At 37.9% G+C, this 25,133-nt stretch overlaps 1 pseudogene; it reads left to right on the top strand.

The window, feature by feature from the left end:
* LOC149172761 (metal transporter Nramp6.2-like) overlaps positions 1-25,133 on the top strand; it is a 53,376-nt pseudogene that overhangs the window by 19,429 nt on the left and 8,814 nt on the right.

Below are 25,133 nucleotides of genomic sequence, written 5' to 3' on the forward strand. Positions count from 1 at the left end.
AAACCTAGCGAAGAAGTGCAAAGTGAATGGTACATCTCTGCTTTACCATCAAACATAGCAATCTTCGTTGATAGAGCTAACAAAACAAATTTAGCTGACAATATGAAGGAAGCAATAGTGGTAGAGAAATGCATCATAGCTCTAGAAAAGAAAAATGCCGTTGAAGAACGTAAATCTAAGAAGGTTTCTTTCAAAGAAGATCCAAAGAAAAAACAACCCAAAGAGCCATTTGATTTAGAGGGATTGCAGAAAGTTTTGAAAACCATGTCTAACGAAATGGTTGACATAAAGAAACAAGTAGCAGAGACTTCTTATAAAAAACTGTACAAGACTTATAGAAGAAATCCTTCAACTGATTCCAAGCCTCCTAATGCTATTACAAATGTTGAATCAGAAGAAGAAGAAGAGGAAATTGCTACCGAAGAACCTATTGATAAAGAAGAAGTTGTAGAAGTACAAGGTATGTGGCATTTCATCCTCCCAGATGAACAGGATCAAGAGGCATCGCCGGTTAGCACTCGAAGTAGAAATCAACTCGATCCTCCTCAACCTACTCCTAAGCCAAAGAGCACAAGCTCAATGCCTTAGGATAAAGTTGCAACCAAGAAAACGACATCCAAACCGACTCAAACAAGCCCAATCCAAATAGATTCACCAACTCCATCTAAAACATTAATTGTTTCGAATGAAATGGAGTATAATATCATAGAAGACATGAAGAATACTAGGGCTAACATCACATTTTATGAATTGAGCAAGTTAAAACATCAGCAAAAGATACTTTTGAAAGAATTACATGAAGTACCAGTTGCACCTCTACCCGTTGCTGTAATCTCGCAAGCTTCCAATGAGATGGGAACACCTCCAAATACTGTGAGTAATAAATTTGATCCAAATGACATCGTTCTAATTGGAGGAAGGTCAAGATCTCATACTCTAGCATTTCTTCTTACTTATGAAATTTTCAATAAAAATTTGCATAATTATTTAGTTGATTCAGGAACTTCATCCAATATTTTACCTAAATCGATATGTGCAAAGTTGAACGTTCAACCCCAAAAATCTTTTGTGCATATAGTGCAGCTAGATCGGGTCGTAAGTTGAAGTGATCGGCGAATTAAATCAGGTTACCATAAGGTTGTCATCTAATCCAAAGGTATGTCAAGTTATCGATATTTTAGTTGCAGACATTCCAGAAATCTATGGCTTAATTCTTACCAGGGATTGGTCAGAATAACTTCATGGATACTTTGCAACCGATTGGTCGCACATGTGGCTCCCTTACAATGGTAAACGAAATTAGATAAAGGTTGAGCAAGAAAGACATCAGAAATACATAGTAACAGAATTGGAAGGAGAAAATGAACTGGTAGCATACAACAATAATATAATTGTCAACTATTCTATAGATTCTTTCCTAGGAAATTTTAATTCTCACACTTCACCTTACTTAGAACATTCTGTTTTATCTAAAGTAGAACATTTTTCTCAAACAGATAGTTCTAAAAGTATTAATTTTATAGATAATCCTGTAAATAAATCTTTATTTTGGAATTTATTTTTTGACGTTTCTAAGTCTAACGAAGGAGCAGGAGTAGGATGTGTATTAGTTAGTCCAGAGGGAAACAAAACTATGCTAACTTGTAGACTCAATTTAGATTGCACCAATAATACTGCAGAATATGAGGATTTAGTCCAAGGATTATACAAAGCAATCGGATTAGACATCAAATATCTACAAGTCTTCAGAGATTTTGAAATTGTTATCAGACAGGTACAGAATACTATACATTGTCTGTCAGGTCATTTAAAGCATTACCAATCTTTAGAACAAGATCTGACTGAACATTTTATAGCATTTAATATTTTATCAATTCCTAGACTCCAAAATGGTAGTGCTGATCTCTTGGAAAATGTAGCTTCCAAGCTCATTCCCTCAGAAGACTTTAGCCCTGATAGATTTTCAATTGAACTAATCTTTAGACCCTCGATTCCTAATAACATTACAAATTGGAGAATTTTCAACGATGATCCTGATATTATAAGCTTCCTCAACTCTGAGGGATCTTAGACCAATCAGATAATTGATGAGGACCAACATGACAGATAATTGCAACAAGATAGCACTAATAATGCTATGCCAAAATCAGTAGTCAAATTAGAAGATCTATATGATTTGAAAGATCGATTCGAAAGATCTACCAATTCAAAACTTCAAAGTTCAACTCTAAACTATGAATTAGTAAATCTAGGAACTGATACCAAGCCACAGAATATCAACCTAGGCCTTGGCCTAGCTCCTGAAGAAAAATTAGTGTATGTTCGTCTCTCGAAACAATATAAAAGTGTCTTTGCTTGGAACTACGATGAACTTAATACTTACAACACTTCTATCATCCAACATACTATCCCAATGATAAATGATGAAAAACCTATCTAGTAGAAGCTGAGAAAGATCAATCCTAATCTAGAAAACCAGATCAAATCTGAGCTCAATAAATTATTGAAAGCCAAAATCATTTTCCCCGTGTGACATTCTCAATGGGTTTCCAATATGGTTCCCGTTAGAAAGAAGAACAGAGACATTAAAATTTGCATTGACTTTCGAAATCTTAACAAAGCCTGCCTAAAAGATAATTTTCCTTTGCCTCCTATGGAGCAAATATTGCAGGCAGTTGGATCAGAATTAATGTCCTTCTTAGATAGTTTCTCCGGCTATAACCAAGTTTTGGTCCATCCTGATGATCAATTAAAGACCACATTCAGAGCCAAATGGGGTACTTATACATATCAAAAGATGCCTTTTGGTCTAATCAATGCTGGTGCCACATTCCAAAGGGCCATGGACATCGAATTTAAGGGATTAGTAAACAAATCAGTAGTGATCTACCTAGATGATATAACTTTATATTCCAAGAAGCAAGGCAATCATCTTACAGATATAAAACAGATCTTCCAATGGCGTCAAAGGTATGGAATTTGACTTAACCCAAAAAATTCCTTTTTTGCATTAAGTGAAGGAAAACTTCTTGGATTCATAGTGTCAAAATTTGGAAGCCATATTGATCCTGACAGAATCAAGGAGATTTCTGAAATACCTTTGCCTCACAACAAGAAAGCTATGCAATCTTTCCTTGGCCAGATTAACTTTGTAAAGAGATTTGTTCCATATTTTTCAAGAATCGTATCTCCTTTACAAGCAATGATTGAAAAGAACCCAATCTTAAAATGGGGCCAAGATGAATATGAAGCATTCAATCTGATCAAACAAGTGATTTTTAATGCTCCATCTTTAGCAACTCCAAATTTTTCTGATCCTTTCATTTTATATACATTTGCCTCTAATAGATCATATGCTGCGATACTCACTCAAGCAAATCAAGACAAGGCAGAAGCCCCAATTTCTTTTTTCAGTTCAAATCTACAAGGGGCTGAGTTAAATTATTCAGACATAGAGAAACAAGCATATGCTATTTTCAAAGCAATAAAATATTTCAGACCCTTTCTTTTTAAAACCCATACAAAAATCATAGTACCGTTTCCAGCGGTAAGAAATCTTTTAGTAAAGAAAGATGTGGGCGAGAAAAGAGCCAATTGGGTTACCGCATTACAAGAATATGACGTTGAAATTAAACCAGCAAATATTGTAAAAGGTCAAGGATTTTGGAAAATGCTGGCTGGAGCATCGCTTATTTCCAAAATACCATCTACAGAGATATAAATGTATGAGGTAAGCCTAAAAGATGTTGATTCATTATACGCCGATATCATATTTTATCTAAAGAATGGATATGCCCCTTCAAACCTCGATTATACAAAGAAAAGAGCTCTAAAGTTGAAGGCTAAGAAATATCAGCTCATGAATGATGTACATTTTAGGATGAATTATGATTCTATTCTCCTTAGATGTCTTGAGAAATATGAAGCTGAAAAGGTGTTGCAGGAACTCCACGATGGACCAATACGTGCACATTATGCCGGAGATGCTACTGCACATAAAATCCTCCATGCAGGCTATTACTGGCCTACACTATTTAAAGACGCACATAACTATGTAAGGAAATGCCAAGTTTGTCAAACTGCTACTCAACATTGAACAACCTTTTGATCAATGGGGATTGGATATAATAGGTGAGATCATTCCTCACTCTTCTAAATAGCATAGGTATATCCTCATAGCTACAGATTATTTTACTAAATGGGTAGAAGCAATTCCTCTCAAGACAGCTAATGCAGAACACATCATTGATTTCATAGATCAGTTCATAATCACCAGGTTTGGTTTACCCTCTGCTTTAATGTTTGATAATGCATCATATTTTTTTGGCAATTCCATGACTGACTTTGCACTCAAAAGTGGTTTTAAACTTAAATACTTTGCCAATTATTACCCACAGGGGAATGGGTTAGCTGAATCTAAGAATAAAAACTTAATCAGAATCATTAAGCAAACCATTGACCAGAATCATAAGAATTGGCACAAGTCTTTAATATACGCTTTATGGGTAGACCGAATAACGCAGAAAGCCTCTATTGGCACTTCTCCCTTTAATTTAGTTTATGGAAAAGAAGTGGTTCTTCCAACTCATCTATAAATTCCCTCTTTGGCCTTAGTTCAATACATTGATGAAACACCAACTTCTTCCTTACAACTAAGACAACTACAAATCCTTAAGCTAGAAGAGCAAAGAGAACTGGCTAAAATAACTCATGCTCATCACCAAGAATTAGTAAAAGCTTCTTTTGACTCAAACATGATCTATAGAAAAGACTTTTAGATAGGGGATCTAGTTTTAAAATGGGACAAGGTTCATGAGGAAAAGGGCAGACATACAAAGTTTCAACGAATGTGGCTTGGCCCTTTCCAAATTGCAGAAATAATGGGCCCATCTACTTTTATGTTACAGGATTTAATAGGAAAAAGAGAATCTTTACCTGTTAACGGGCAGATCCTCAAAAAATACTTTCCATAGGAGATCATTCTTCTATTTTTGTAGAATAGGTTTTCCTTTATTTTCATAATAAAACCAGTTGTAAACGGTTACATTTGGAATTCACAAAAAGGACAAGTATTTCTTTTAGATTTTGTTTTTTTTCTTGTATAAATAGAAATAATTTAGAAAATTGGTCATTATTATTCAAAGATACAGTCAAAGGCTATAAGCCTAAATATGATACTAGTTTCAACCTTCTAAATTTTGATAAAAAGCGACCTTTAGTGAGAATTTGTTTTATGTGAGTAAAATGAAAGGTATCAATAACAAAATGCTATAGAAAATCTCTTTCCAAAAACTCTTCCATTGTCATCCAGAGCTATTCTTAAGGAAAAAATGACTTCCTCCCCAGCTAGGGAATCACAAGCTTCAAGGAATAATCCAGTGATACACTTTAAACTTAAAGAATAAGAGGTCTCATCACAAGCTGACTTATCATGATCATAGATATTATAGCTTGCTGACTTTGCCAAAACTATATACCAGAATAGGGCAATGACTCAAGATTGTTGCAATCAAAAGACAAGGGGTCTCATCACGAGCTAGCTTGTTCAATAAAGCTATAAATCAAGTTAGTGGCACCATCATAATTTGGCTACCAAACCAAGGCATTGTTCTTTAAGGATTAAAAGAAAATGAAAGCAATAAGTGTAGATATGGATTTCTCTTTGAAAATTGTATATTTCTCCAAGTGGGATACAGGATCATTGCTGGGTAACAGGTAACCCTGTCGAGGCTATAAACGCCTGCTGGCAGCAGAGGCTCTACCTACGACAAATGAGCAAATTTAAAACTGATTTACAGAGAAGCCTTTGTTTTTATCTCTATAAACTAAGTAGTGACTAATATAGATACAATGACTAGCTCTACGAAGTAAATAAACAAAGTTGACATAGAAGAAAAAAACTGTCATTGATGGCTGAAAAGCATAATGTATTTTATCTTTCTATAATAAAGTTTGATTTTATAGAAAAAGTTTTATTTTGGAAGTTTAGGAAATTCAAAAGAAAAGTAGAGATAACTGGTTCTTCCAAGTGAATCACCAATTTTTGTGGCCAGCAACAACCCCCCTTCTTATTTAGTTTTATCACTAATACTAAATAAGTGGGGACTGTTATAGACATTTTTGTGCCTTACAGCATAGAGCATGAAATGTCAATAATCTAAGGGATCCAAAGTCCCTAAACATGTTGTTCCTACCCCTAGAGGAACAAGGTCAGCAAACCACAGCACTTCAGATCAGTTCTCCACTGAAAAACACTCAGAAACAGGTCAATTTTGGATCAAAGCAGCTGCTCCAAAGGCTACCTGCGTTGCATAGCAAGTGCAACAAGGGCTACTTGCATTGCATAGCAGGTACAACACAAGCTACCTGCGCTGGGTGTACTTTGACATGTGGAGGAATCTTTTTCCCAATGTGCCAGTGCCCAGGAAGCTTCCAAAAAGGCACTTGATCATAAGATTCGCCTAATCATGAGTTAAGAGCTTCTAAAACTCCAAGTGGAAGGCAGAAACTCCGAGTGAAGGACTGAAGAACAACTGGAGTTGAAAAGGACAACAAGTCACACATCAAGCTGACTTATCTTCACTCCAAAACTCTATATAAGGATCTCATCCCATGGGATCTGGAGGCCGGAATTTAGTGCAAAGAATTGTTGTTGGTTTACCGTTGTGAGTATTGGGTGATTGCTTGAGGGAGGTGAAGAGGATATTTCTTTCCGTCGGGAAGGTGATGCTGGATTGGACCTCTCACGGTTGTATCACCGCCTGAACCTTACTTCCTTATATTAACAAATCATTTGAGGTTCTTCTATTCGCATGTGTTTCAATGGTGTATTTTCTTACTTGCGTATTTGATTTATGCTAATCCTTGAATCAATTATGAATGCGTGCTTCTTGTAGTTTCCTTTTCTTGTCTTGTTCGCAGGATCTCGTGTAGCTAGGCCCGTGAGAAGACTTGGAGCTGGGAGCAAGCGGCAAATAGAGGAGATTGGATCGACCATTTGCATAAGACATCGGTAAGTGGATCTCTTCCTTTCGTCTCTTGCATGTCATAAAGAAGTAACTTTAGATAGCTTTGCTTCAGCTGTTGCTAAGGAACTATCACCCTTAGAGTGGGATAGGGTCATTCCGTGTTGGATACTTTTCCCCACAACAGACTGGCGACTCTGCTGGGGATCGTGTCTTGTTGGTAGCTTGTGTTTCTTGCTATTCATTTCTTAAACGAAGGGAGTACTGAATCGAACTGCATCCGAATCCTTCGAATGCAAAGTAGAGGGCAGCTACTCTAGCCCAGTGCTGGGCATGTTTATGATTTGAAGAGCTGATCCACAAGGACTCTTTTTTAGCTCTTTGTGATAGTGTTCATCTTCCTTAATCATCCTCTAGTGTATACTTGACTGATAGCCTCTGATTTGGCCAAAAACCATTGATTTTTGAGCAAACTGTGACCCGGAATCTGAGAGAGACGAGAGTTGTCTCATCAGTGCAGCTGCAACAAAGGCTACCTGCACTACAACGCAGGTCCCAAAGGGGCTACCTGCGCTGCATCTCAGATTGACAGTGCAGCACCTGCGCTGATCCAGTTTTGCCTTGTGCAGCTGGGGTTCCCTCCTGTCTGTTGCCCAGTTTTCAATATTGTTTTTGCAGCCTGTTGTCAACCTGTATACCCAGCTGAAACTACCTTTCTTTGCCTTCATTCTGCCTCAGTTGTATGAAGAAACTGTGATTGTTCTTATTGTATTTCTTGCTTTCATTCACAGTTTCCCATAGCGAAAGTGAACTAGTCTTGTTGTGACCTCTTGGATCTAGACCTGTAAGAAAGTGTCGTTGTGATTCTGAGAGCTAGTTTATTGTTGTTCATAGCTGCTTGAGCATTTGCTTTCGTTATATGGTTCGAATTTCAGTATTTCTTGTGTTGAAACGAGTGAATCTTAAGGTGTTCTTTTGATTATTGGACAAAAACTTGTTTGCTTTCGCTTGAAATTGAATTCGAAATTATACAACAACTTTCTTTTTGTAATACATCAACATTAAGGAAGAAGAAAAGAAATACTTGCATTGTGCATGTGCATTTTGACAGTTTGCATGTCGATTTAGGAAAGTGCATCAGTGTGTGCTCTATGATCTGTTTGAAAAGATGATGTCTTTCTTTTCCTTCAGTAGTTAAGATTTTCATAAGTTGAAAGAATTGAAAAAGCTTGCTTATCATTCTCAGACTGCATTTAGGAGTTGTATCATACATCACGTGGTGATCCATAAAGGCAAACTGCTAAGCAAGATCAACCTAAAAAGAACTAAATTTATCTAACAACGCTTTGAAACATAATGAAACACAGTAGAGGTCTAGGTAGAGACGTGAACTGGCGTCGTTAAACATAGTGACTGTCGATCTCTACGAAGGTGGGTGATTCCTCCTGAGGGACGATAGCACTAATACGGACTTGTGCCCCCGCGTACCGTCGCGTATATTGGGGGGCCCCTATAGGAACAAAGCCTTTATCCATAGGAAGCCGTGTCGGCCGCCCTATTGATCGCGATGTAGTGAACACAGCATTCACGAAGATCGACCACTCGTACCGTAAAACGTATTCTGTGGTTTCGCGAAAGGTTTGGCACACCCTTTGCCTAGAACTCCAGAGTAGTTTCTTTTGGCCTTTTTCAAACTCTATAACTGAAAAAGTCCATCCGAGCATTTGTCACTTCGGGCTCGTTAATACATCGAAGGAGACTAGAGTCATCTTTAGCTTTTTCTCGACTCTTAAAAATTGAAAAAGCAAGTTGTGTCTAAAGCGTCGTCATATAAAATTCATTCTAAACGGAACATAATCACCCCTTATTCCTACGTTGGTCTTTAGGTTGAGAACATGGAACACACCAACCAAGGGATTCCACATGATGGAAACCCTAGCCCTTTCTCCTCTTGGGGAGAAGTTGGTGCGCCCCACATGGCCACGTTGTCACTTCCAGGACTGACAATTGGCCTGCCAGTTTGGCTATTCTCAACCACTTTAGTTCAGACCACCACGGTTCCTGAACAGTCGAGTCAACAGTTAGACCAGTCTAGAGCTACCCTCTAGCCTTCCACTTCTTATAAGCCTTCCTCCGATCCTTCTTCTTCGAAAGGTCAAGCCGCCGAAAGCAGAGCTCCCATAGAAAAGAAGAAGGAAAAGAAGAAGAAAGAAAAGAAGTAGAAGGAGCCAAAGGCGCCTGGGGGCAAGCAAAAGGCATCTAACAAAAATCCACACACAGCACGGACCGGGCCCAAATCGCCATGTGTCATATGTAGAGGGGACCACCTCCACCGTGATTGTCCCTGTATTCCCCGGATACTAAGGGACTGGTCCCCTCGTTTGCACAGTTCGGAAGCGTCAACCTCTGACAACCAGGTTGAATGCTTACCGTCGACCAACGAAAGTGAAGGTTCTAGACGACGAAGGGGAATGAGATTCCCCTGCGAACTGTGTGAAGGCAATCACACCCTCCGCCGTTGTCCCTTTTTAGACGAAGCAAAGAGAGTTTTGGAAGATCAACCGGTTTCACCGTTGCTACTTCCTCCTGGATATCAAAAACTCGCGCCAAGTCCTTCGTTGGTTGAAAATACAGCTGCCCCGCTCATAGGGCCAGCTGAAGTGTCAGTCACTGAAAGTGAACCTACTGAATCCGGGCTGGACGAAAGTCCAAAGGTCGAAACGGAAGTTGACCTGGTTCTCCCTTCAGAAGTTTCATCTTCAAATACCACAGTCACTGAGGATTCATCTTCAGCTGACACCCCTACCGAAGAGAGTAAGGATGACACCGTCCAGATTCTTTTCATCAACACCGATTCTGATGAACATCAGGGCAATGTGCCCACTCCTTTATCGCAGGAAGGAGCATCGTCAGGATCATACCCAGCCGTATATTCGGTCCCACCACCAAGCAACCTGGTTGTGTCCTTTGATTGGAACCAACTAGGCAGACCCCGGTTGCCAGCCAGTATACCATTTATAATTATAGTCCAAATATACAAAATGGTGATGGCTGGAACTATCATTGATGAAGGGGCATCTGTGAGTATCCTGTCCTCTATTGCTTGGAAAGCACTGGGTTGCCCGGCGCTTTTGCCTGAGACAAGAAATCTCTCGGGTTTTGACAAAGGAACCAGTCGACCATTAGGGATTCTACCTAATGTGCCTATTACCATGAAAGAGAAGGCCGTCAAGATGAACTTGATGGTCGTCCAAGGACCCTTGGATTATAACCTACTCCTTGGACGAGACTACATATATTGCATGGAAGCAATAGTCTCCTCACTCTTTCGAATAATGTGTTTTCCATACGAAGGAAGAATGGTCAAGCTCGTAGACCAACTTTCACTTCCGGGATCACGCATCGCAAGTAGTCACATACCTATCCTTAATGGTCTATTTGATCAAGAAAGGTCTCTACCTCCGGTTCTTCTTCCTGATGAGTGCGAGTAATTCGGGAGAGGAAGGCCGGAACCCAGGGGGCATGCATCCTGGTCTGCTCTGGAGGCAGAAAAAACCTTGGGTGTAAAGTAGAATTTCCGCGGGAGAATATGACTAGTCCGTACCCCGTCCCCTCCTTCTTCTTCGTAAAACAGAAGAGCCGGCAAGAGCTCTCATGCGGAAGAAGGGGCAGTTAGGAATGGGGTTGTTCTGGAAAAAGATTCTTTTGTTAAAGTTAAGTGTGTGGCAGAGCGTCGTCATTCACCTTTGTCTAGAAAAGTGGGCTCTGCCAAAGAAGGGGATCCATTTGCGGCAACAAGTAGTAACCATCTTTGGATAAGAGGCAAGCCTCACCCATTAAAACAAATGTTTTAAAGGATAAGTAGGGGCAGCCTCCAAAGAAAGGGATTCAATTGCTGCAACAAATTGTAACCATCTTTGTGTAACCTAATGATAGACATCGCCGAAGAGAGTTTCTGTTTGAAAGGATTAGCAGAACGATCTTTGGGTAACCTGAAAGAGGTAAGCCTCACTTGTTGAAAACAAAGGTTTTTAACGGAAAAGTAGGGGCAACCTTGAAATTAGACTTACACCTGGGGGCATGCAAACCTCTTGGAATGCAAGCTCGGGCGGCTTTTTAGTTTTAGGTAGGACTAACCCCGCTAACCCGTAGATAAGCCGATACTCGGCTTTCACAAAGAGAGGATATGGAGCAATACGTAGGGAGATGAAGCTCTTTAAAAAATAGCGATCTTCCATGAGACCTTACTACTTTATGACTGGTAAAAACGAGCAGTTTTGGCATAGTTCATGCTCGTTAAAAAATAAACGCAAAACCGAGCAGTTTTAACGCGGACTTAATGCTCGTTAAAAAATAAACATAAGCATGTGAGCAAGCTTCCCCCCAGAGTTCAAGCTCGCTAAGAAAAATGAATCGGTAAATAACCATTTGAGACCGTAAATTCATCAGCCATAAAACCCTTGGTCGTGTTTGTGCACCGTCACCTCCACTGTTCATTTGGCCGATCATTCACATCCACTTGATTGTTTACCTGTTTTGAGGAGCAGCTGCGAAGAGTGATCCCACTTAGCCATCCTTGTAACACTGCCGTGATTGGAAAATTCCAACCTGTACCTGGAATCTGCTGCTATCCCTGTTTATCACTCGTTCCTCAAAACACGAGTCTTCTTTGAGCTCTTTTCAATGACTCGTAAAATATGAAAAGTTTGCCGAGTTTTGGCCTTCCAGCTCGTTAAAAGAACAGGAAGAGCTATCCCTCCTCTAGATTTTAATCTTTTTGGACCTGAGGGATTATTGCACAAAAAGATCGAGCGCTTGTCTAGTTCGGCTCGATAAAGATATCGAACATTCATCCCTTCTGTATTGTTTTATACTTTTTCGGACTTAAGGGATTAGATGACGAAAAAGGACCCCTGGAGTCCACTTTGTGTACCCTTTTCAGACTCTCTAAAAATGAAAAGGACCGAGTTGTCTTTGTCGCTGGGCTCGTTAAAAATATTAGATAGCGACAAACTTGTCTTTAGACGAGAACGAGTTTCCCTATCGCTAGGCTCGTTAAAACATAGCGATGGGCTTGCCCGAAGAGCAGGTTATAGAACAAGCATATGTTATCCTCCTCAAGCTTGAGAAAAATAAAGAGGTACTGGTCAGAAATGACTGGGGAAAAATTGGGAGAACCTCAAAGCTTAATGGTAGCAAGTCGTTCTTGAACATGACACTTTTGCCTCTGTAAATATCGGGTTGGGTTATTATCATTCACCGGTCCCTTCACCATGGTCTCGCCATACCATCCATACATGGGGTAATGCTACCGATCCATCACATCAGTGTCGTTATATGTTCAAGAGATGTCATTCAGAAAGTGTCAACCGGGTCCCATCCACTACCGTACATCATCTTTCATCCTTCCATGACCGCCACCCTGAATCATATTTCACAGATCGTTTTCACCATCATCACTAGCTCCGTTCCGTATCACTGATGTGGGATTCATTAAGGCCCGCCTTTGATGGATCACTTCTTGTCGACATCAGCTCATTATCCAAGAAGTTGGTCTAGGAACACCCCCCTCAGTACTTTGAAGCTTGCATGCCTCAATGGCAAGTTTCTCACTCCCGGCGATAGGTATACATTAATAACCTTCGACCGGGAGACTTTGCGTGGTGTTCGACGTCAGATCCTATATTCACACCACGTGAATTGTGCTGCAGTACCTTGAGGGTCATCATCATTATCGGTGATTCCTCGCGCGCTTGTTAACAGTTTTCATTATTGACTGGTAATCAAGCGATGTCTTTCCATGTTCGACTTCAAGAAATTCTCACATGGATCGACTTGTACTAGAGTGAAGATCGGACAGGTTTGAAGACCCCGGATCTAGTTTCATCCATCCGGGCTGCGATATATATTCAGGAGATAAAAACATAGACGTGTGCAACAGATGATCATCCTACTAAAAGGATGATAATTAAAAGCAGAGAATTATCAGTCTATTATCAGACGATCGTCTGTTTATGTACAGCAAATGTATTTATAAAGCTGAGCATGGGAAATTCCCGCATCAGCTAGATCATGAAGAGAAAGTATGAAAAGATAATGTATTGTATTGTATTTTGTTACAGGTCACCTCCCAACGATTGAATGAACTTCGGATCCTCCTAATAAAGCATTTCACCCGATAAACGACCTCATACTTTAGGGGGCAACTGTTATAGACATTTTTGTGCCTTACAGCATAGAGCATGAAATGTCAATAATCTAAGGGATCCAAAGTCCCTAAACATGTTGTTCCTACCCCTAGAGGAAGAAGGTCAGCAAACCACAGCACTTCAGATCAGTTCTCCACTGGAAAACACTCAGAAACAGGTCAATTTTGGATCAAAGCAGCTACTCCAAAGGCTACCTGCGTTGCATAGCAAGTGCAACAAGGGCTACCTGCGCTGCATAGCAGGTACAACACAAGCTACCTGCGCTGGGCGTAGTTTGACATGTGGAGGAATCTTTTTCCCAATGTGCCAGTGCCCAGGAAGCTTCCAAAAAGGCACTTGATCATAAGATTCGCCTAATCATGAGTTAAGAGCTTCTAAAACTCCAAGTGGAAGGCAGAAACTCCAAGTGAAGGACTGAAGAACAACTGGAGTTGAAGAGGACAACAAGTCACACATCAAGCTGACTTATCTTCACTCCAAAACTCTATATAAGGATCTCATCCCATGGGATCTGGAGGCCGGAATTTAGTGCAAAGAATTGCTGTTGGTTTACCGTTGTGAGTATTGGGTGATTGCTTGAGGGAGGTGAAGAGGAGATTTCTTTCCGTCGGGAAGGTGATGCTGGATTGGACCTCTCACGGTTGTATCACCGCCTGAACCTTACTTCCTTATATTAATAAAGCATTTGAGGTTCTTCTATTCACATGTGTTTCAATGGTGTATTGTCTTACTTGCGTATTTGATTTATGCTAATCCTTGAATCAATTATGAATGCGTGCTTCTTGTAGTTTCCTTTTCTTGTCTTGTTCGCAGGATCTTGTGTAGCTGGGCCCGTGAGAAGACTTGGAGCTGGGAGCAAGCGGCAAATAGAGGAGATTGGATCGACCATTTGCGTAAGACATCGGTAAGTGGATCTCTTCCTTTCGTCTCTTGCATGTCATAAAGAAGTAACTTTAGATAGCTTTGCTTCAGCTGTTACTAAGGAACTATCACCCTTAGAGTGGGATAGGGTCATTCCGTGTTGGATACTTTTCCCCACAACAGGGACCCTTATTCAAAAATTTAAAAAATCGATTAATGCTTGTATTTCCTTTTTTCAATAAAACTTACTATCATAAACTTAGGAGAATACCCTCAAAAAATCTAAAAAGACTTATGTTTTATTATAAGTTAATCACTCCTTAGAATGTGTCGCAGCACAAAAAGGGTAATGGATGCCTTCCTATAAGCAGAATTCTAAAAGTGTGAAATCGCAATGCGAAATCACGCATCAAAAGACCCTAATCGCATCGCATGCCTCAAACATCACTTACGATGAAATGCCCTAAACCACCAATATGCAATGGCGCATCTTGAAAATCGCATTTTCGGAAAAAACACACTGACGGATGATTACCACACACAATAGATTTTCGATGTTGCGATCTGCGATACTGTGATCTGCAATATTGCAAAGCAAATTGTAGTTCTGCAGGGCTAGTTGTTCGAGAAAGCTTTTTTCATAAACAGAGGCCCAGTTATGTGTGTTAATGTTAATTAATGAGTTAGTTGGCAATCATTAATAAAATATGGTTTTGATCTTATCAAGGAGCCATTTCACGTAAGGTGGTATATTTTATATGTTTTCGACATTTAAAGCTTTCCCATCACCTTTTTCTTACCATTATTCTCACCTCATTTGTAAACCGCAGGAACGAAGAATATAGAAGTATACATAGCAGTGTTTAGGATATTATGGGAAAGAAGGGTAAAGCTCTGAGTTCTGAAAATAAAGAAATGACGCCCTTGTACATAGACACCACCTGTAACAAAGATGCCAGTATTACTACTTGGGAAGGCATGTATAGTTTACTTGAAGAAGAAGATCCCAAGGTAATGGAGGTTACGGCTACTGTAGGCTCACACGGGTCTTCTGAGGTGTCCATTACAGACCTAGAATGTTCGTTCTTGCACAGGATAGTGGCGAGGCCCAAAATTATTCCATACATGGACATGGTTAAATGGGTACTAGATAATGCTGATATCACATATAGAGAATTTAAAGCTCAGAACCAAGAACGTATAAGTCGTTCTTTCCACAAAATTTAATCTTTATATCCTCTAACAAAAAGAGCACAAGAGGCAAAAATCGCACCAAGGAAGCCCGGATCATGAAACGGAGGCAGTTTCTGATGCGTGATTAGCGCCTAGCACTAATCGCACATCGCCAGGAAAAACCCTCAAGATGGAAAGCCACTAATTGCTCAGTCGCATATAAGCTCGGAATTTGTAGGAAAAAAGTGCTAAAGACGGAACGTAAAACTGGAACTCAAAACCAGTGGTATTTATCTTCAAATAGTATGTAAATATCTACCAAATGTACAACATCTACAAACAAGCTAGAGATAGAAGGCTCAAGAAAGGGCAGAGTCAATCAAAAGGTTAACCAAGTTGAATTGGGATTCCTACTGGACGTACTTGGTAAAACCACATAGCCAGTGCATGACTCTCAAATGTATCGTCAATTCTGCTAAGAAGATGGTGCCAGCTCTTACCGATTCCGTTTTCACAGGACAACTAAAGTTGGAAGTCAGCCAACCATCTCTCCTCAAGCAAATGTTGAATGCTTGCAACTACAAGGAATAGATACATATATAGTTAGTTATTAGTTTTAGTTTTGGATTCAATTTTAGTTTTAATTTTGCTTTATTTTTTCCTGAAACAAGGACGATCATTTAAACCGTATCCTACATTTTTGTAATAAATTATTTTTAGAATTAGTTAGTAGTATTTAAACCCTTCTCATGCATTTAGAGAAGGGTCCAAAAATTTATCAAAAACTTGTCCTCAGAACATGCACTTTTGCACTCTCCGATGAGGTTTTGATGAATGAATGGAACAAAATTTATTGATATCTACGTTTAATATCTACTACTGATGTTGCACTTTTGTACTCTTAGTGGATGTTGGATTAAGAAGAGATAGATCATTATTGCTTGAAGCTCATGAGTAGATCTAGTTATAAATGGTACTTTTATCTCTTAACTGTTTCTCCTTATGTGTTATGGTGATATTCATGTTCAATTATTTATATATGAATGCTTAAATTCTTGAGTTATCATTTGGCACTTTTGTACGGTGATAGCTATTTATTTATGCTTAATATATGAGTAGCTTATTATGCGATATGTTTTTCACAACTGTTTCATCTAACTTTTTATATGAAATGGTTTATCTTTATTGAATTCTTTTGTCATAGCAATTGAATGATCTCTATTACCAACTGTTATTTGAAATCATTTTAGATTGCATAACAGAAAGATTACATCTCGGGTTAGTTTAGAATTAGATATTTATGTTTATTAGAATACAATTGCATATTGTTAGATTAGATTTAGAATAAAAAGCATTTTACTTAGGAATCATTAGGAAAGAAATAACAATTCTCAACACACACACAGATATATTGGGAAACTGGTCCCATATCCCCAGTCGGACCCACTATACCAAACGAAAAAGGAGCTGCTAACCAAGGTCCGGACCGGGTGGGTATCCCCCTTGTTGTAGACCTGATTTTCAGGGCTTTAACAGATATAAAAAATGAATAATTGACACAATACCAAATGAAATATATACATTGATTTTTATCTCACAAGGTATGTAGATGCCAATTGAGCAAGTTCACATGAAGAGATAAAGGCGATGTGATGATGCATTGTTCAATTTGTAATCAAGAACATTATCTTGGATAAGGGAGAAGTAACATTTAGTTTATTTCTCATATACAAAGGAAAAATTATGAAGCAATGTCAAATGTCTTTCGTAAAGAAATGTTGTTGTAAAGGGTGTTAGAAAGCTTGCAATGTAGGCAAGACCCTTACACCATACTAGATTGTGTTAACCAAAGCATGTTAACCATGTCTAGTGATCTCAAATTTCATGAGCATGTTCAATGAGTGACCATAAATGAGGGGTTTCAGAGTGGATAATAATCATAGTTTATAGTGGATGATTTTCATCGTACATATCATCCGTGGTCCAAGTCATTTGTTTGGTGCCCAATGTTGGTTAATCATTGTATTGCGTCATGGTAGCATATATTTCCTTTTTTTAAGCAAAAATATATTCAAAATAAATTAAATTATGTCTCATGCAAATGTTCAATATTGTTGTGTTGCGAGTGGTTTGCATATTTTATGTATCATATATCTATACTTACTTATTTCAAGACTACTTTAAGAAATAAAGGAAGAGGTGCAGGACCTTTCCATAAGAAGGACTCCCACCAACTCCTCTCCTCATAGAAAACTTTCAAATGTTAGCCCATAAATCAAGCACATGCCCTTGTTTCTCTAGTTTGGAAACCCTTGGATGGATCTGACAATGAATTCCTCCCAACCACTACTTTAACCATCTATTGAATTCCTTTGATTGGTATGTGTAAATGATCTTTATTGATTCCTAGAGAGGTGTGAAATCTATTTTTTCATTGACATAATACAAACACCAAATTTAACCCGTGGTAGCCAAAATTTCAACCTTACAACTCTCTCATCCAATATTAAATACTTCACTAATTAATTGAGGGGTAATCTCCTTAACAATATATTCAATATTAGAAGCATTCATATTAATAGAAAAAATAAGAATAGTATTTAATATTAAGTTATAAGGAAGGTAGTTGCAAAGTTGACATATGAGACCCCCTTGTTTGTAAGACAAGGGATGCCCTGAATTCAATGCTTTAACTATTTAATCTATGGAGGTGTGCATACCTTAATTTCCTTTTAATCCAATCTTGTGACCTTTAAAGAGGAAACACTTTAACAAAAATTGAACAAGTAAATACAAACTTGATTTGTATATTTATCAAAGCTACTTTGAGAGTTGCATGGAGCACTTAATTTTGTATAGAAGAAAGGGGAAAATTGAAGGGTTGATCACAACAAACACATATGGTCAATTATGATTATCATAGGTATATTAGTTTGGTTTGCCCAATCCACAACTTTCACACTTTGTTACTACTATTAAAGGCATGTCATGATGGTTTACTGGTTTAACATCATGTAAATTTAGTTGTGACTATTAAAGGCTTGTCAGTTCAATGACAAAACCAATGGTTTGTCAACTTGGTCAACTTAATGAGTTATGTGTTAATTATCTCAGTGGACAACATATCAGGTAAATTAGCTTAGTCATTGACATGCACATTCCATTGTCTCTATTAGTGACATGTTAGGTTGGATATTAACATGTATTCTTTATTAACATTATCTAGGAGATTAACCGAATCAACATGCATGTTTGACTACAATTGTGGGAGATATGGTAGATAGGTCAACCCCATCAACAACATTTATGTTCAATTTCACATGTTAGAGGCATGACACAATGGCCACTTGATTAGTAACATGTACATTTTGGTTATCACTATTAAAGGTGTGTTAGGTTGGTTAACTTGATCAATGAATTGTATGTTTGATTACAATTATTAAAGCCTCACTTGATTGTTTAATGCAGTAAATGGAGTGTAAGTCTAGTTACCATTGTTGAAGGCAATTTTTGTTGCTTAAATTAGTTAACATAATATAAATTCAACTATGATTGTTAGAGCCATCCAGGGCTATTAAACCCATTTAAAGTAGGCATAACATCGATTGGGGCTTGCTTATTACATTGTGTGTGAGTATAGTGTGTTATTTGTTTTTGTAAGTCGAAGTTAATCAAAAAGTATGTACGAGGGTGTCAAAATGCATGTGGCCTCACCCCGACCAGGTTTGTTGACCAATGCTATTACCATGGTATTGACAAAAAGAAAAATACCCAACTGGGAGACCGACATCCTTATAGACCTTACATGCCAAAAAACAAAAATACCTAACAAGACACTAATTCCAATAATTAGTCATCAAAAGTGATAGAGGAAAGATTATATGGCCCCATCCCCGGAGGAGGAGATGGTTGATAGAGATATTGGACGCGAATATAGTGCGCTATTATTCCCCCACTTGTGTTCAATTATGCCAACATGTTCACCGTGCATGGAATGAATTTCCTTCTTAAGGGGGTTTCTTATTGAAGATGGGGCTATTTCTAAGTCTCAATTGATTTTTTAATAGAATAAATTCCATTTAGTTGGGATTGTTGAGCCAAAGGGGTTCTTTCATAACCTTTCAGGCTTTTCTACCACATTGCAATGTCTCAAATCAAATAATCGCCACTTTCCTGTGGCCATTGAAAACACTTCAATCCAAAAGACAAATGCATGTCAAAGCAAGGTAAATAGCCCAATGCTCATAGACCCACACCACCAGCCTTCCTAAATTTATCTCCTTGCTTGTGTTTGTTGGGGTTCAACCTTATCCCCCCACCATATGTCATTTACTCCACCAATACGTACACATGTATATCTATAAAAAGCATGCCAAACTTAACCATTTTCATGCCTTACAAAAGAATTTCAAAACATTGTTACATTTGCACCATAAAATATACATATTTGTCATCAAGATTTTCTAAAGTAATATGTCATACTCTTAATTACAATCTACTACTACTTTCACTACCAATACCCTACCCATCAACCCCATGGAGATCCTTGTATTGGTGTTATGACCCTCTTCATTTTGTATATATTCTCTTAAATTAGTCTTATAACACCCTCCATTAAAATAATTACATGCACGTACATGAGAACCATTTCCCTACCAAAGTGGACCAACAAGGACTCAAGAGGCTCTACTCACCCCAACCCAAGTGCGAGGAAGTCATAGAAACAAAAGGCGAGAACTTGCAAACCTTCGTGGGAACCATTCCCACTCTCTCAAATTCTGCGAGAAAGTGAAAAACAAAATTGCAATAGGAAGGAAAAATTCCCAATCCATGGTGAGAAGGCTAGAAAAAATAAAATAAATCAAATGTGACCATGCTGGTCAAAACTCAGTTGCTGCGTAGAGTTTCTTTAACCCAACTTAAAACTGGGATGTTTGAGTAGGAGATCACGTAGTAAAAACAAGGACTCCAGAGTTGACATCATGCTGAGATTAAAGAAATATGTGTGATTTCTATCACAAATTTCATGGCGCAGATTCAAACTCTGATCATCTCGACAATTACCCAAGCCGATCATTTAGTTTTTCAAATTCGTTGTTACAACCGCTTTTGATTTTTGTGGGAGAGCTAGAAACTCAAGTGAGTACATATGCGATTGTCAAAAAGTTATCTTTCTTTCTGTGTATTGCAGTTATATTACTGATTGTCAGTGCAAATTCATTTTTCCCTTTTTCCATGTTGTATGAATATGCACCCTGGGGTCCTTGTTATTTGCTAGTATATTTGAGAAATCCGCGATGGGTTTATCTCGTAACTCCCTTATATGTTGGTCTAAGCCATGAATTTCATGTTTTATAGTTTCAACATCCATTTATGAGAAGGTTTGGGGAAAAAAATTCTATTGGGTTTGTGTGACTGATGTCAAGGGTTTTATTTGGTTGTCCTATTAATTTCTTGCTTAAATGTGTACCATGCCCTTTGGATGTCTTGAGTTGTTCTTCATCCTCTATATAACATGAGATGATTGGGCTCTAGCTGTTGTATGAAACATGATATCGAGTATTTTGTATTCGATCTATCTTTTTGTAGCTCTGGTTCAATAAAAAGGGTGACAACAACATTTCACCCTTTTACTCAAATCTACTCCTCCCCACCTCACTCGAATGAGAGAAAAAGCTACCAAAGCATAGTTTTATTTGTTCGTCAAATTTTAAAACCCTCGCTCGTTCAAGAGTTTCCAATTTGCGCTCTGGATTTCCATACAGATCTCGGGATCTATCCTCCGTAGTTGAGTCGAGCTGAGCAATATGCAAGCGTGGTAGGAGTTCATCAGACGACCTGGCTTCCTTTGAGGAAGAACGGACACAAAATGAAGAATTGAGCCAAGACGAAGAAGAGGATGACCAGGAAGAGCTCAAAGCCATAACTTGGCTGATGGTAGATGACGATGAGGATGATGAAGAAAATCAGACAGCAAATGCTTCCAGTGCAGATGACAATCAAGATGCTTCTACCGAAACTGATGATGAGGTAATTTTGTCAAACTCTATTTCTTTTGAACTCCCTTTATTTGCCTTAGAAAATTATATATTACGGAGCAATGGAACACATAAAATATATTGCAGAAATATAAACACAGAAAATACATAAAACAAGAGAGACACAGATATACGTGGTTCACCCAATTTGGCCTACATCCACGAAGAAATAGCAAGTCATTCTTTTTATATTATCCAACAAACTGAAGAGATACAATCTACAACAGATCTGCTATAATTCCCCATTCTCTCTCACACAATCTTCTCTCTCTTTTTCACTCAGAATATAGATCTACATAGATGCAATACAATTCCCTCATTTATAGCGAGGGGTTGCCTTCTAGGGAAAAAAACCCTAAATTAAACATACTTCTACTCTCAAATCTCCGCCTAATGAACAACCTAGATTGACTACGAAATTACAACATTTTACAAGGATATTTTACATCTATTTTTAGCAGCCGGCCCCCCTAGACCCCCCTTGTAGCGCAATTTTTAGCGATGGCGTTGCCACCACATTACAAACTAGGGTCCAATGCGGTGATACCTTTGAATAAAGAAAATAATCAGGCTCCACACCCAACAATATTTAGTGGTTTTCAAACCCCTTTTTTCTTAAAAATTTATCATTTTTTCCTATCCCCTCTCTGCTTGTCTTTGGCACATCGTGCAAGTTCGAGTCTTCCATTCTGTGTGGTCTAGGGTCCTGAGAAGTGTCGGGTTCCTATTCTCTATCTTGCATTAGAAAATGCTCCACATTGAGCTGCCCCTAATCACTCTAATGCAACAGCCAAGAGGCATCGCGACAAGAGGAAGCTCTGCATCAAGCCACTCCTGAGCACTCTGCAATGAAAATGATCCACATCGAGCCACCCCTGAGCATTGTGATGCAGTAGCCGAGAGGCATTGTGACACGAACACTCTACAATGAAAGTTCTCCACATCGAGCCACCTTTGAGCACTCCAATGTAGCTTCTGAGAGGTTTGGGGTAGGGAGAAGCTCTTCTTCGAGCCACCCCTAAGAACTCTGCAACGTAGCTACACCTCAAGTGCTTCTAGCATCCTTAGGCTTCTTCTGCTACCCGGGTATGTTCAACACCCTCTTCGGATTGGGGGAAGTGGGTAGGATTTAATCTTGTTAATTAGGATTTAATATCTTGTTAATTAGGATTTAATTGGGTCTCACTGGTTATATCTTGTTAATTAGGATTTAATAGTATTTAGTTGGATTTCAATTTTAATGAGTTTGTTTATATCCATACACTTCAGGAATTATATATTTAAATAATACCAAATTTTATTTTGTCTCTTCCCATAAAGAAGATACATTTTCCTTTTTTGTCGGATTTTAACTTCTATGGATGTTTTATAGCCATTAGGGAAAGAATTTTATGTTCAAATGGTTGTGAATTTCATTGGGGTCATCCCATAAAGAAGGCATGTGTTTCTTAGTTGTTGGATTTTAAATTTTATGAGCTTTTTATAGCCACACAAGGAAAACATTTTATGTTCAAATGGTACCCAATTTCCTTTCGGGTAACCCCATAACCAAGATCTGTGTTCCTCTTTAGTTTGATTTCCAATTATATGAGTTTGTTATGGAAATATATGGCAGGAATTTTATATTCAAATGTATGATTTAAAATTTTACATCTCAGTACTTTAGGGTTACAGATTTCTCAATTTGCGCGTTTATTGTTCTCTTCGAATTGTGATAGGGTTGTTACTATGGAACACTCATAAATAGACAGATCTAATAACTTAGCTCTTGTTATGAGCATGGAAATTTCAATGTCTTCCTAGAGATGCATAAGATCCACAATGCATATATTCAAATGGTGCCCAATCTCCTTTTGGGTCATTATTTAATGAAGAGTCATGTTCCTTTTTAGTGGGATTTCAACTTTTACAAGTTTTTTATAGCCACACAGGGCATGGATTTTATATTTGAATATATGATTTGAAATTATATGCATTCCCTTAAACCTTAGGGTTCCACATATCTTAGTGTGCATATTTATTCTTCCCTTAGAATTGTTAAGAGGTTAAGAATCTCTATGGTTAAATTAAGAGGTAGAATTTGGTTATAATGGAGGCAGAGGTAGATTTTACAGCTCACTATATGTATCATTCTTTCTATATTTTAAGAAAGGTGCTCTAAATTTTAAACATAAGTGATTTCCTTACCTTTTAATTGTTTTTATTTGTGAAATATCACCGAAGAAAAAGGCGGGATGGAGAAAAATTTTAGGTTATATTGGACCTGCAGTTCTTGTGTCCATAGCCTTCATGGATCCTAGAATTTGTCTCTAGTTACTAATCTTTAACAATTTTATTTCGTACATATTGGGTATCGATGTTGATATCAAGAATTCCAGTTGTGTCTAAGCGGTGTCTGATTTTCAGGGAGGGGCTAAGTTCAAATATGAGGTATCTAATAATAATAATAATAAGCTCTTGAATGAGATGGTTGATTGTCATTAATTACTTTTTCGAGCAGAAGAATTTAGAATTCATCCTAATAAAATATTGTTTGCTCGATTTTTTTTGTTTTTTGTAGTTACTCTGGGTCATTCTTGTGATGTCTATTAGTGGCTTGATCATTCAATATCTTGCAAATTTAGGAGTTGCAACATTTATGTCCCTCATCTTTTTTCTCTTCCAAACAATTATATGAATTTATATTATGCTCGCCCTTGAACCTTCTAGTCCATTAGGTAAGCATCTCGCACAACACTACAGGGAAGAATATCCAAGAAATCTAAATTTTATCTTATGGTTCCTATCAGAAGTGGGTGTCATTGTTGCAGATATTCCTGAAGGTTAGCATTTTCAAGAATGATTTTGCAAAGTAAAATTATTTTATTTTGATTTCTGATGCAGTAATATTATTTTATTTTACTCTGTGCGTTGAAATGAAACTGAAACTAATGCAGGATTTTAATGAGAATATTGATTTTTGTTGGAAAATAAATTCAACTGCAACTAATGCAAAGAATATTGATTTTTGTTGGAAACTAAATTCAACTGCAACTAATGCAGAGAATATTGATTTTTGTTGGAAAACGAATTCAACAATATTATTAAGAATGGTATGAAAAATAATGTACTTAGTACATTTAAATATGCATTATATCCAATATGTAAACCATTGATTCAGTTTCCTAAGTTTAAATGATAAATAACTTCCCACAAGAACCTTAAGTGAAGAAGGGTTAACAATTTTACCCCAATTTACTTCATTCACTTCATTCATTGTTTGTAATTTTCTCGTCCCTTTGTGTTTTTATCACAGTGCTAGGAACTGTATTTTCTCTTAACATGTTGTTCCATATACCTACATGGGCTGGTGTTCTTCTAACTGGATTCAGCACACTCACTCTCATTGGAGTGCAGAGATTCGGGGTGCTCCATCTAATCCTTTCGACTATACTCTATTCATCTATTTCAAGACAAAATGACAATTAATTTTTCTTATGTAACCTAGTTACCTCAAATCCTTTTATCTTGTGTTATAACTTGGGACATTTCATATGAGAAATTTGGAGGTGATCATTTCTTTTCTTGTACTTACAATGTTTGGCTGTTTCATTGGAGAGTTGGCATATGCAAAGGCCAAAGCCAATGAGGTGTTAAAAAAGAATGTTCGTTCCTAATTTAAGAGGAAGTGGAGCAACAGGGATTGCAATTTCTCTTGTTGGATCTTTTATTACACCGTAAGCCCCTATCACTTGTCTGTTTCGTTAATTCAATTCAATGAATATGTTTCGTCAACGCAAAGTAGTAATGATTAGAAAATCTGGCCAAACATTTTCCCCTATGATGCAGATGAGGCGTTGGGAATTTAGTTGCACAATAATAAATGGAGTAGTTTTAAGTGTGATTTT

This window comes from Pinus tabuliformis, chromosome 4_2, assembly GCF_031772625.1.
Source record: "Pinus tabuliformis cultivar Carrire ecotype Pingquan chromosome 4_2, CPIR1, whole genome shotgun sequence".
Taxonomy (NCBI): Eukaryota; Viridiplantae; Streptophyta; class Pinopsida; order Pinales; family Pinaceae; genus Pinus; species Pinus tabuliformis.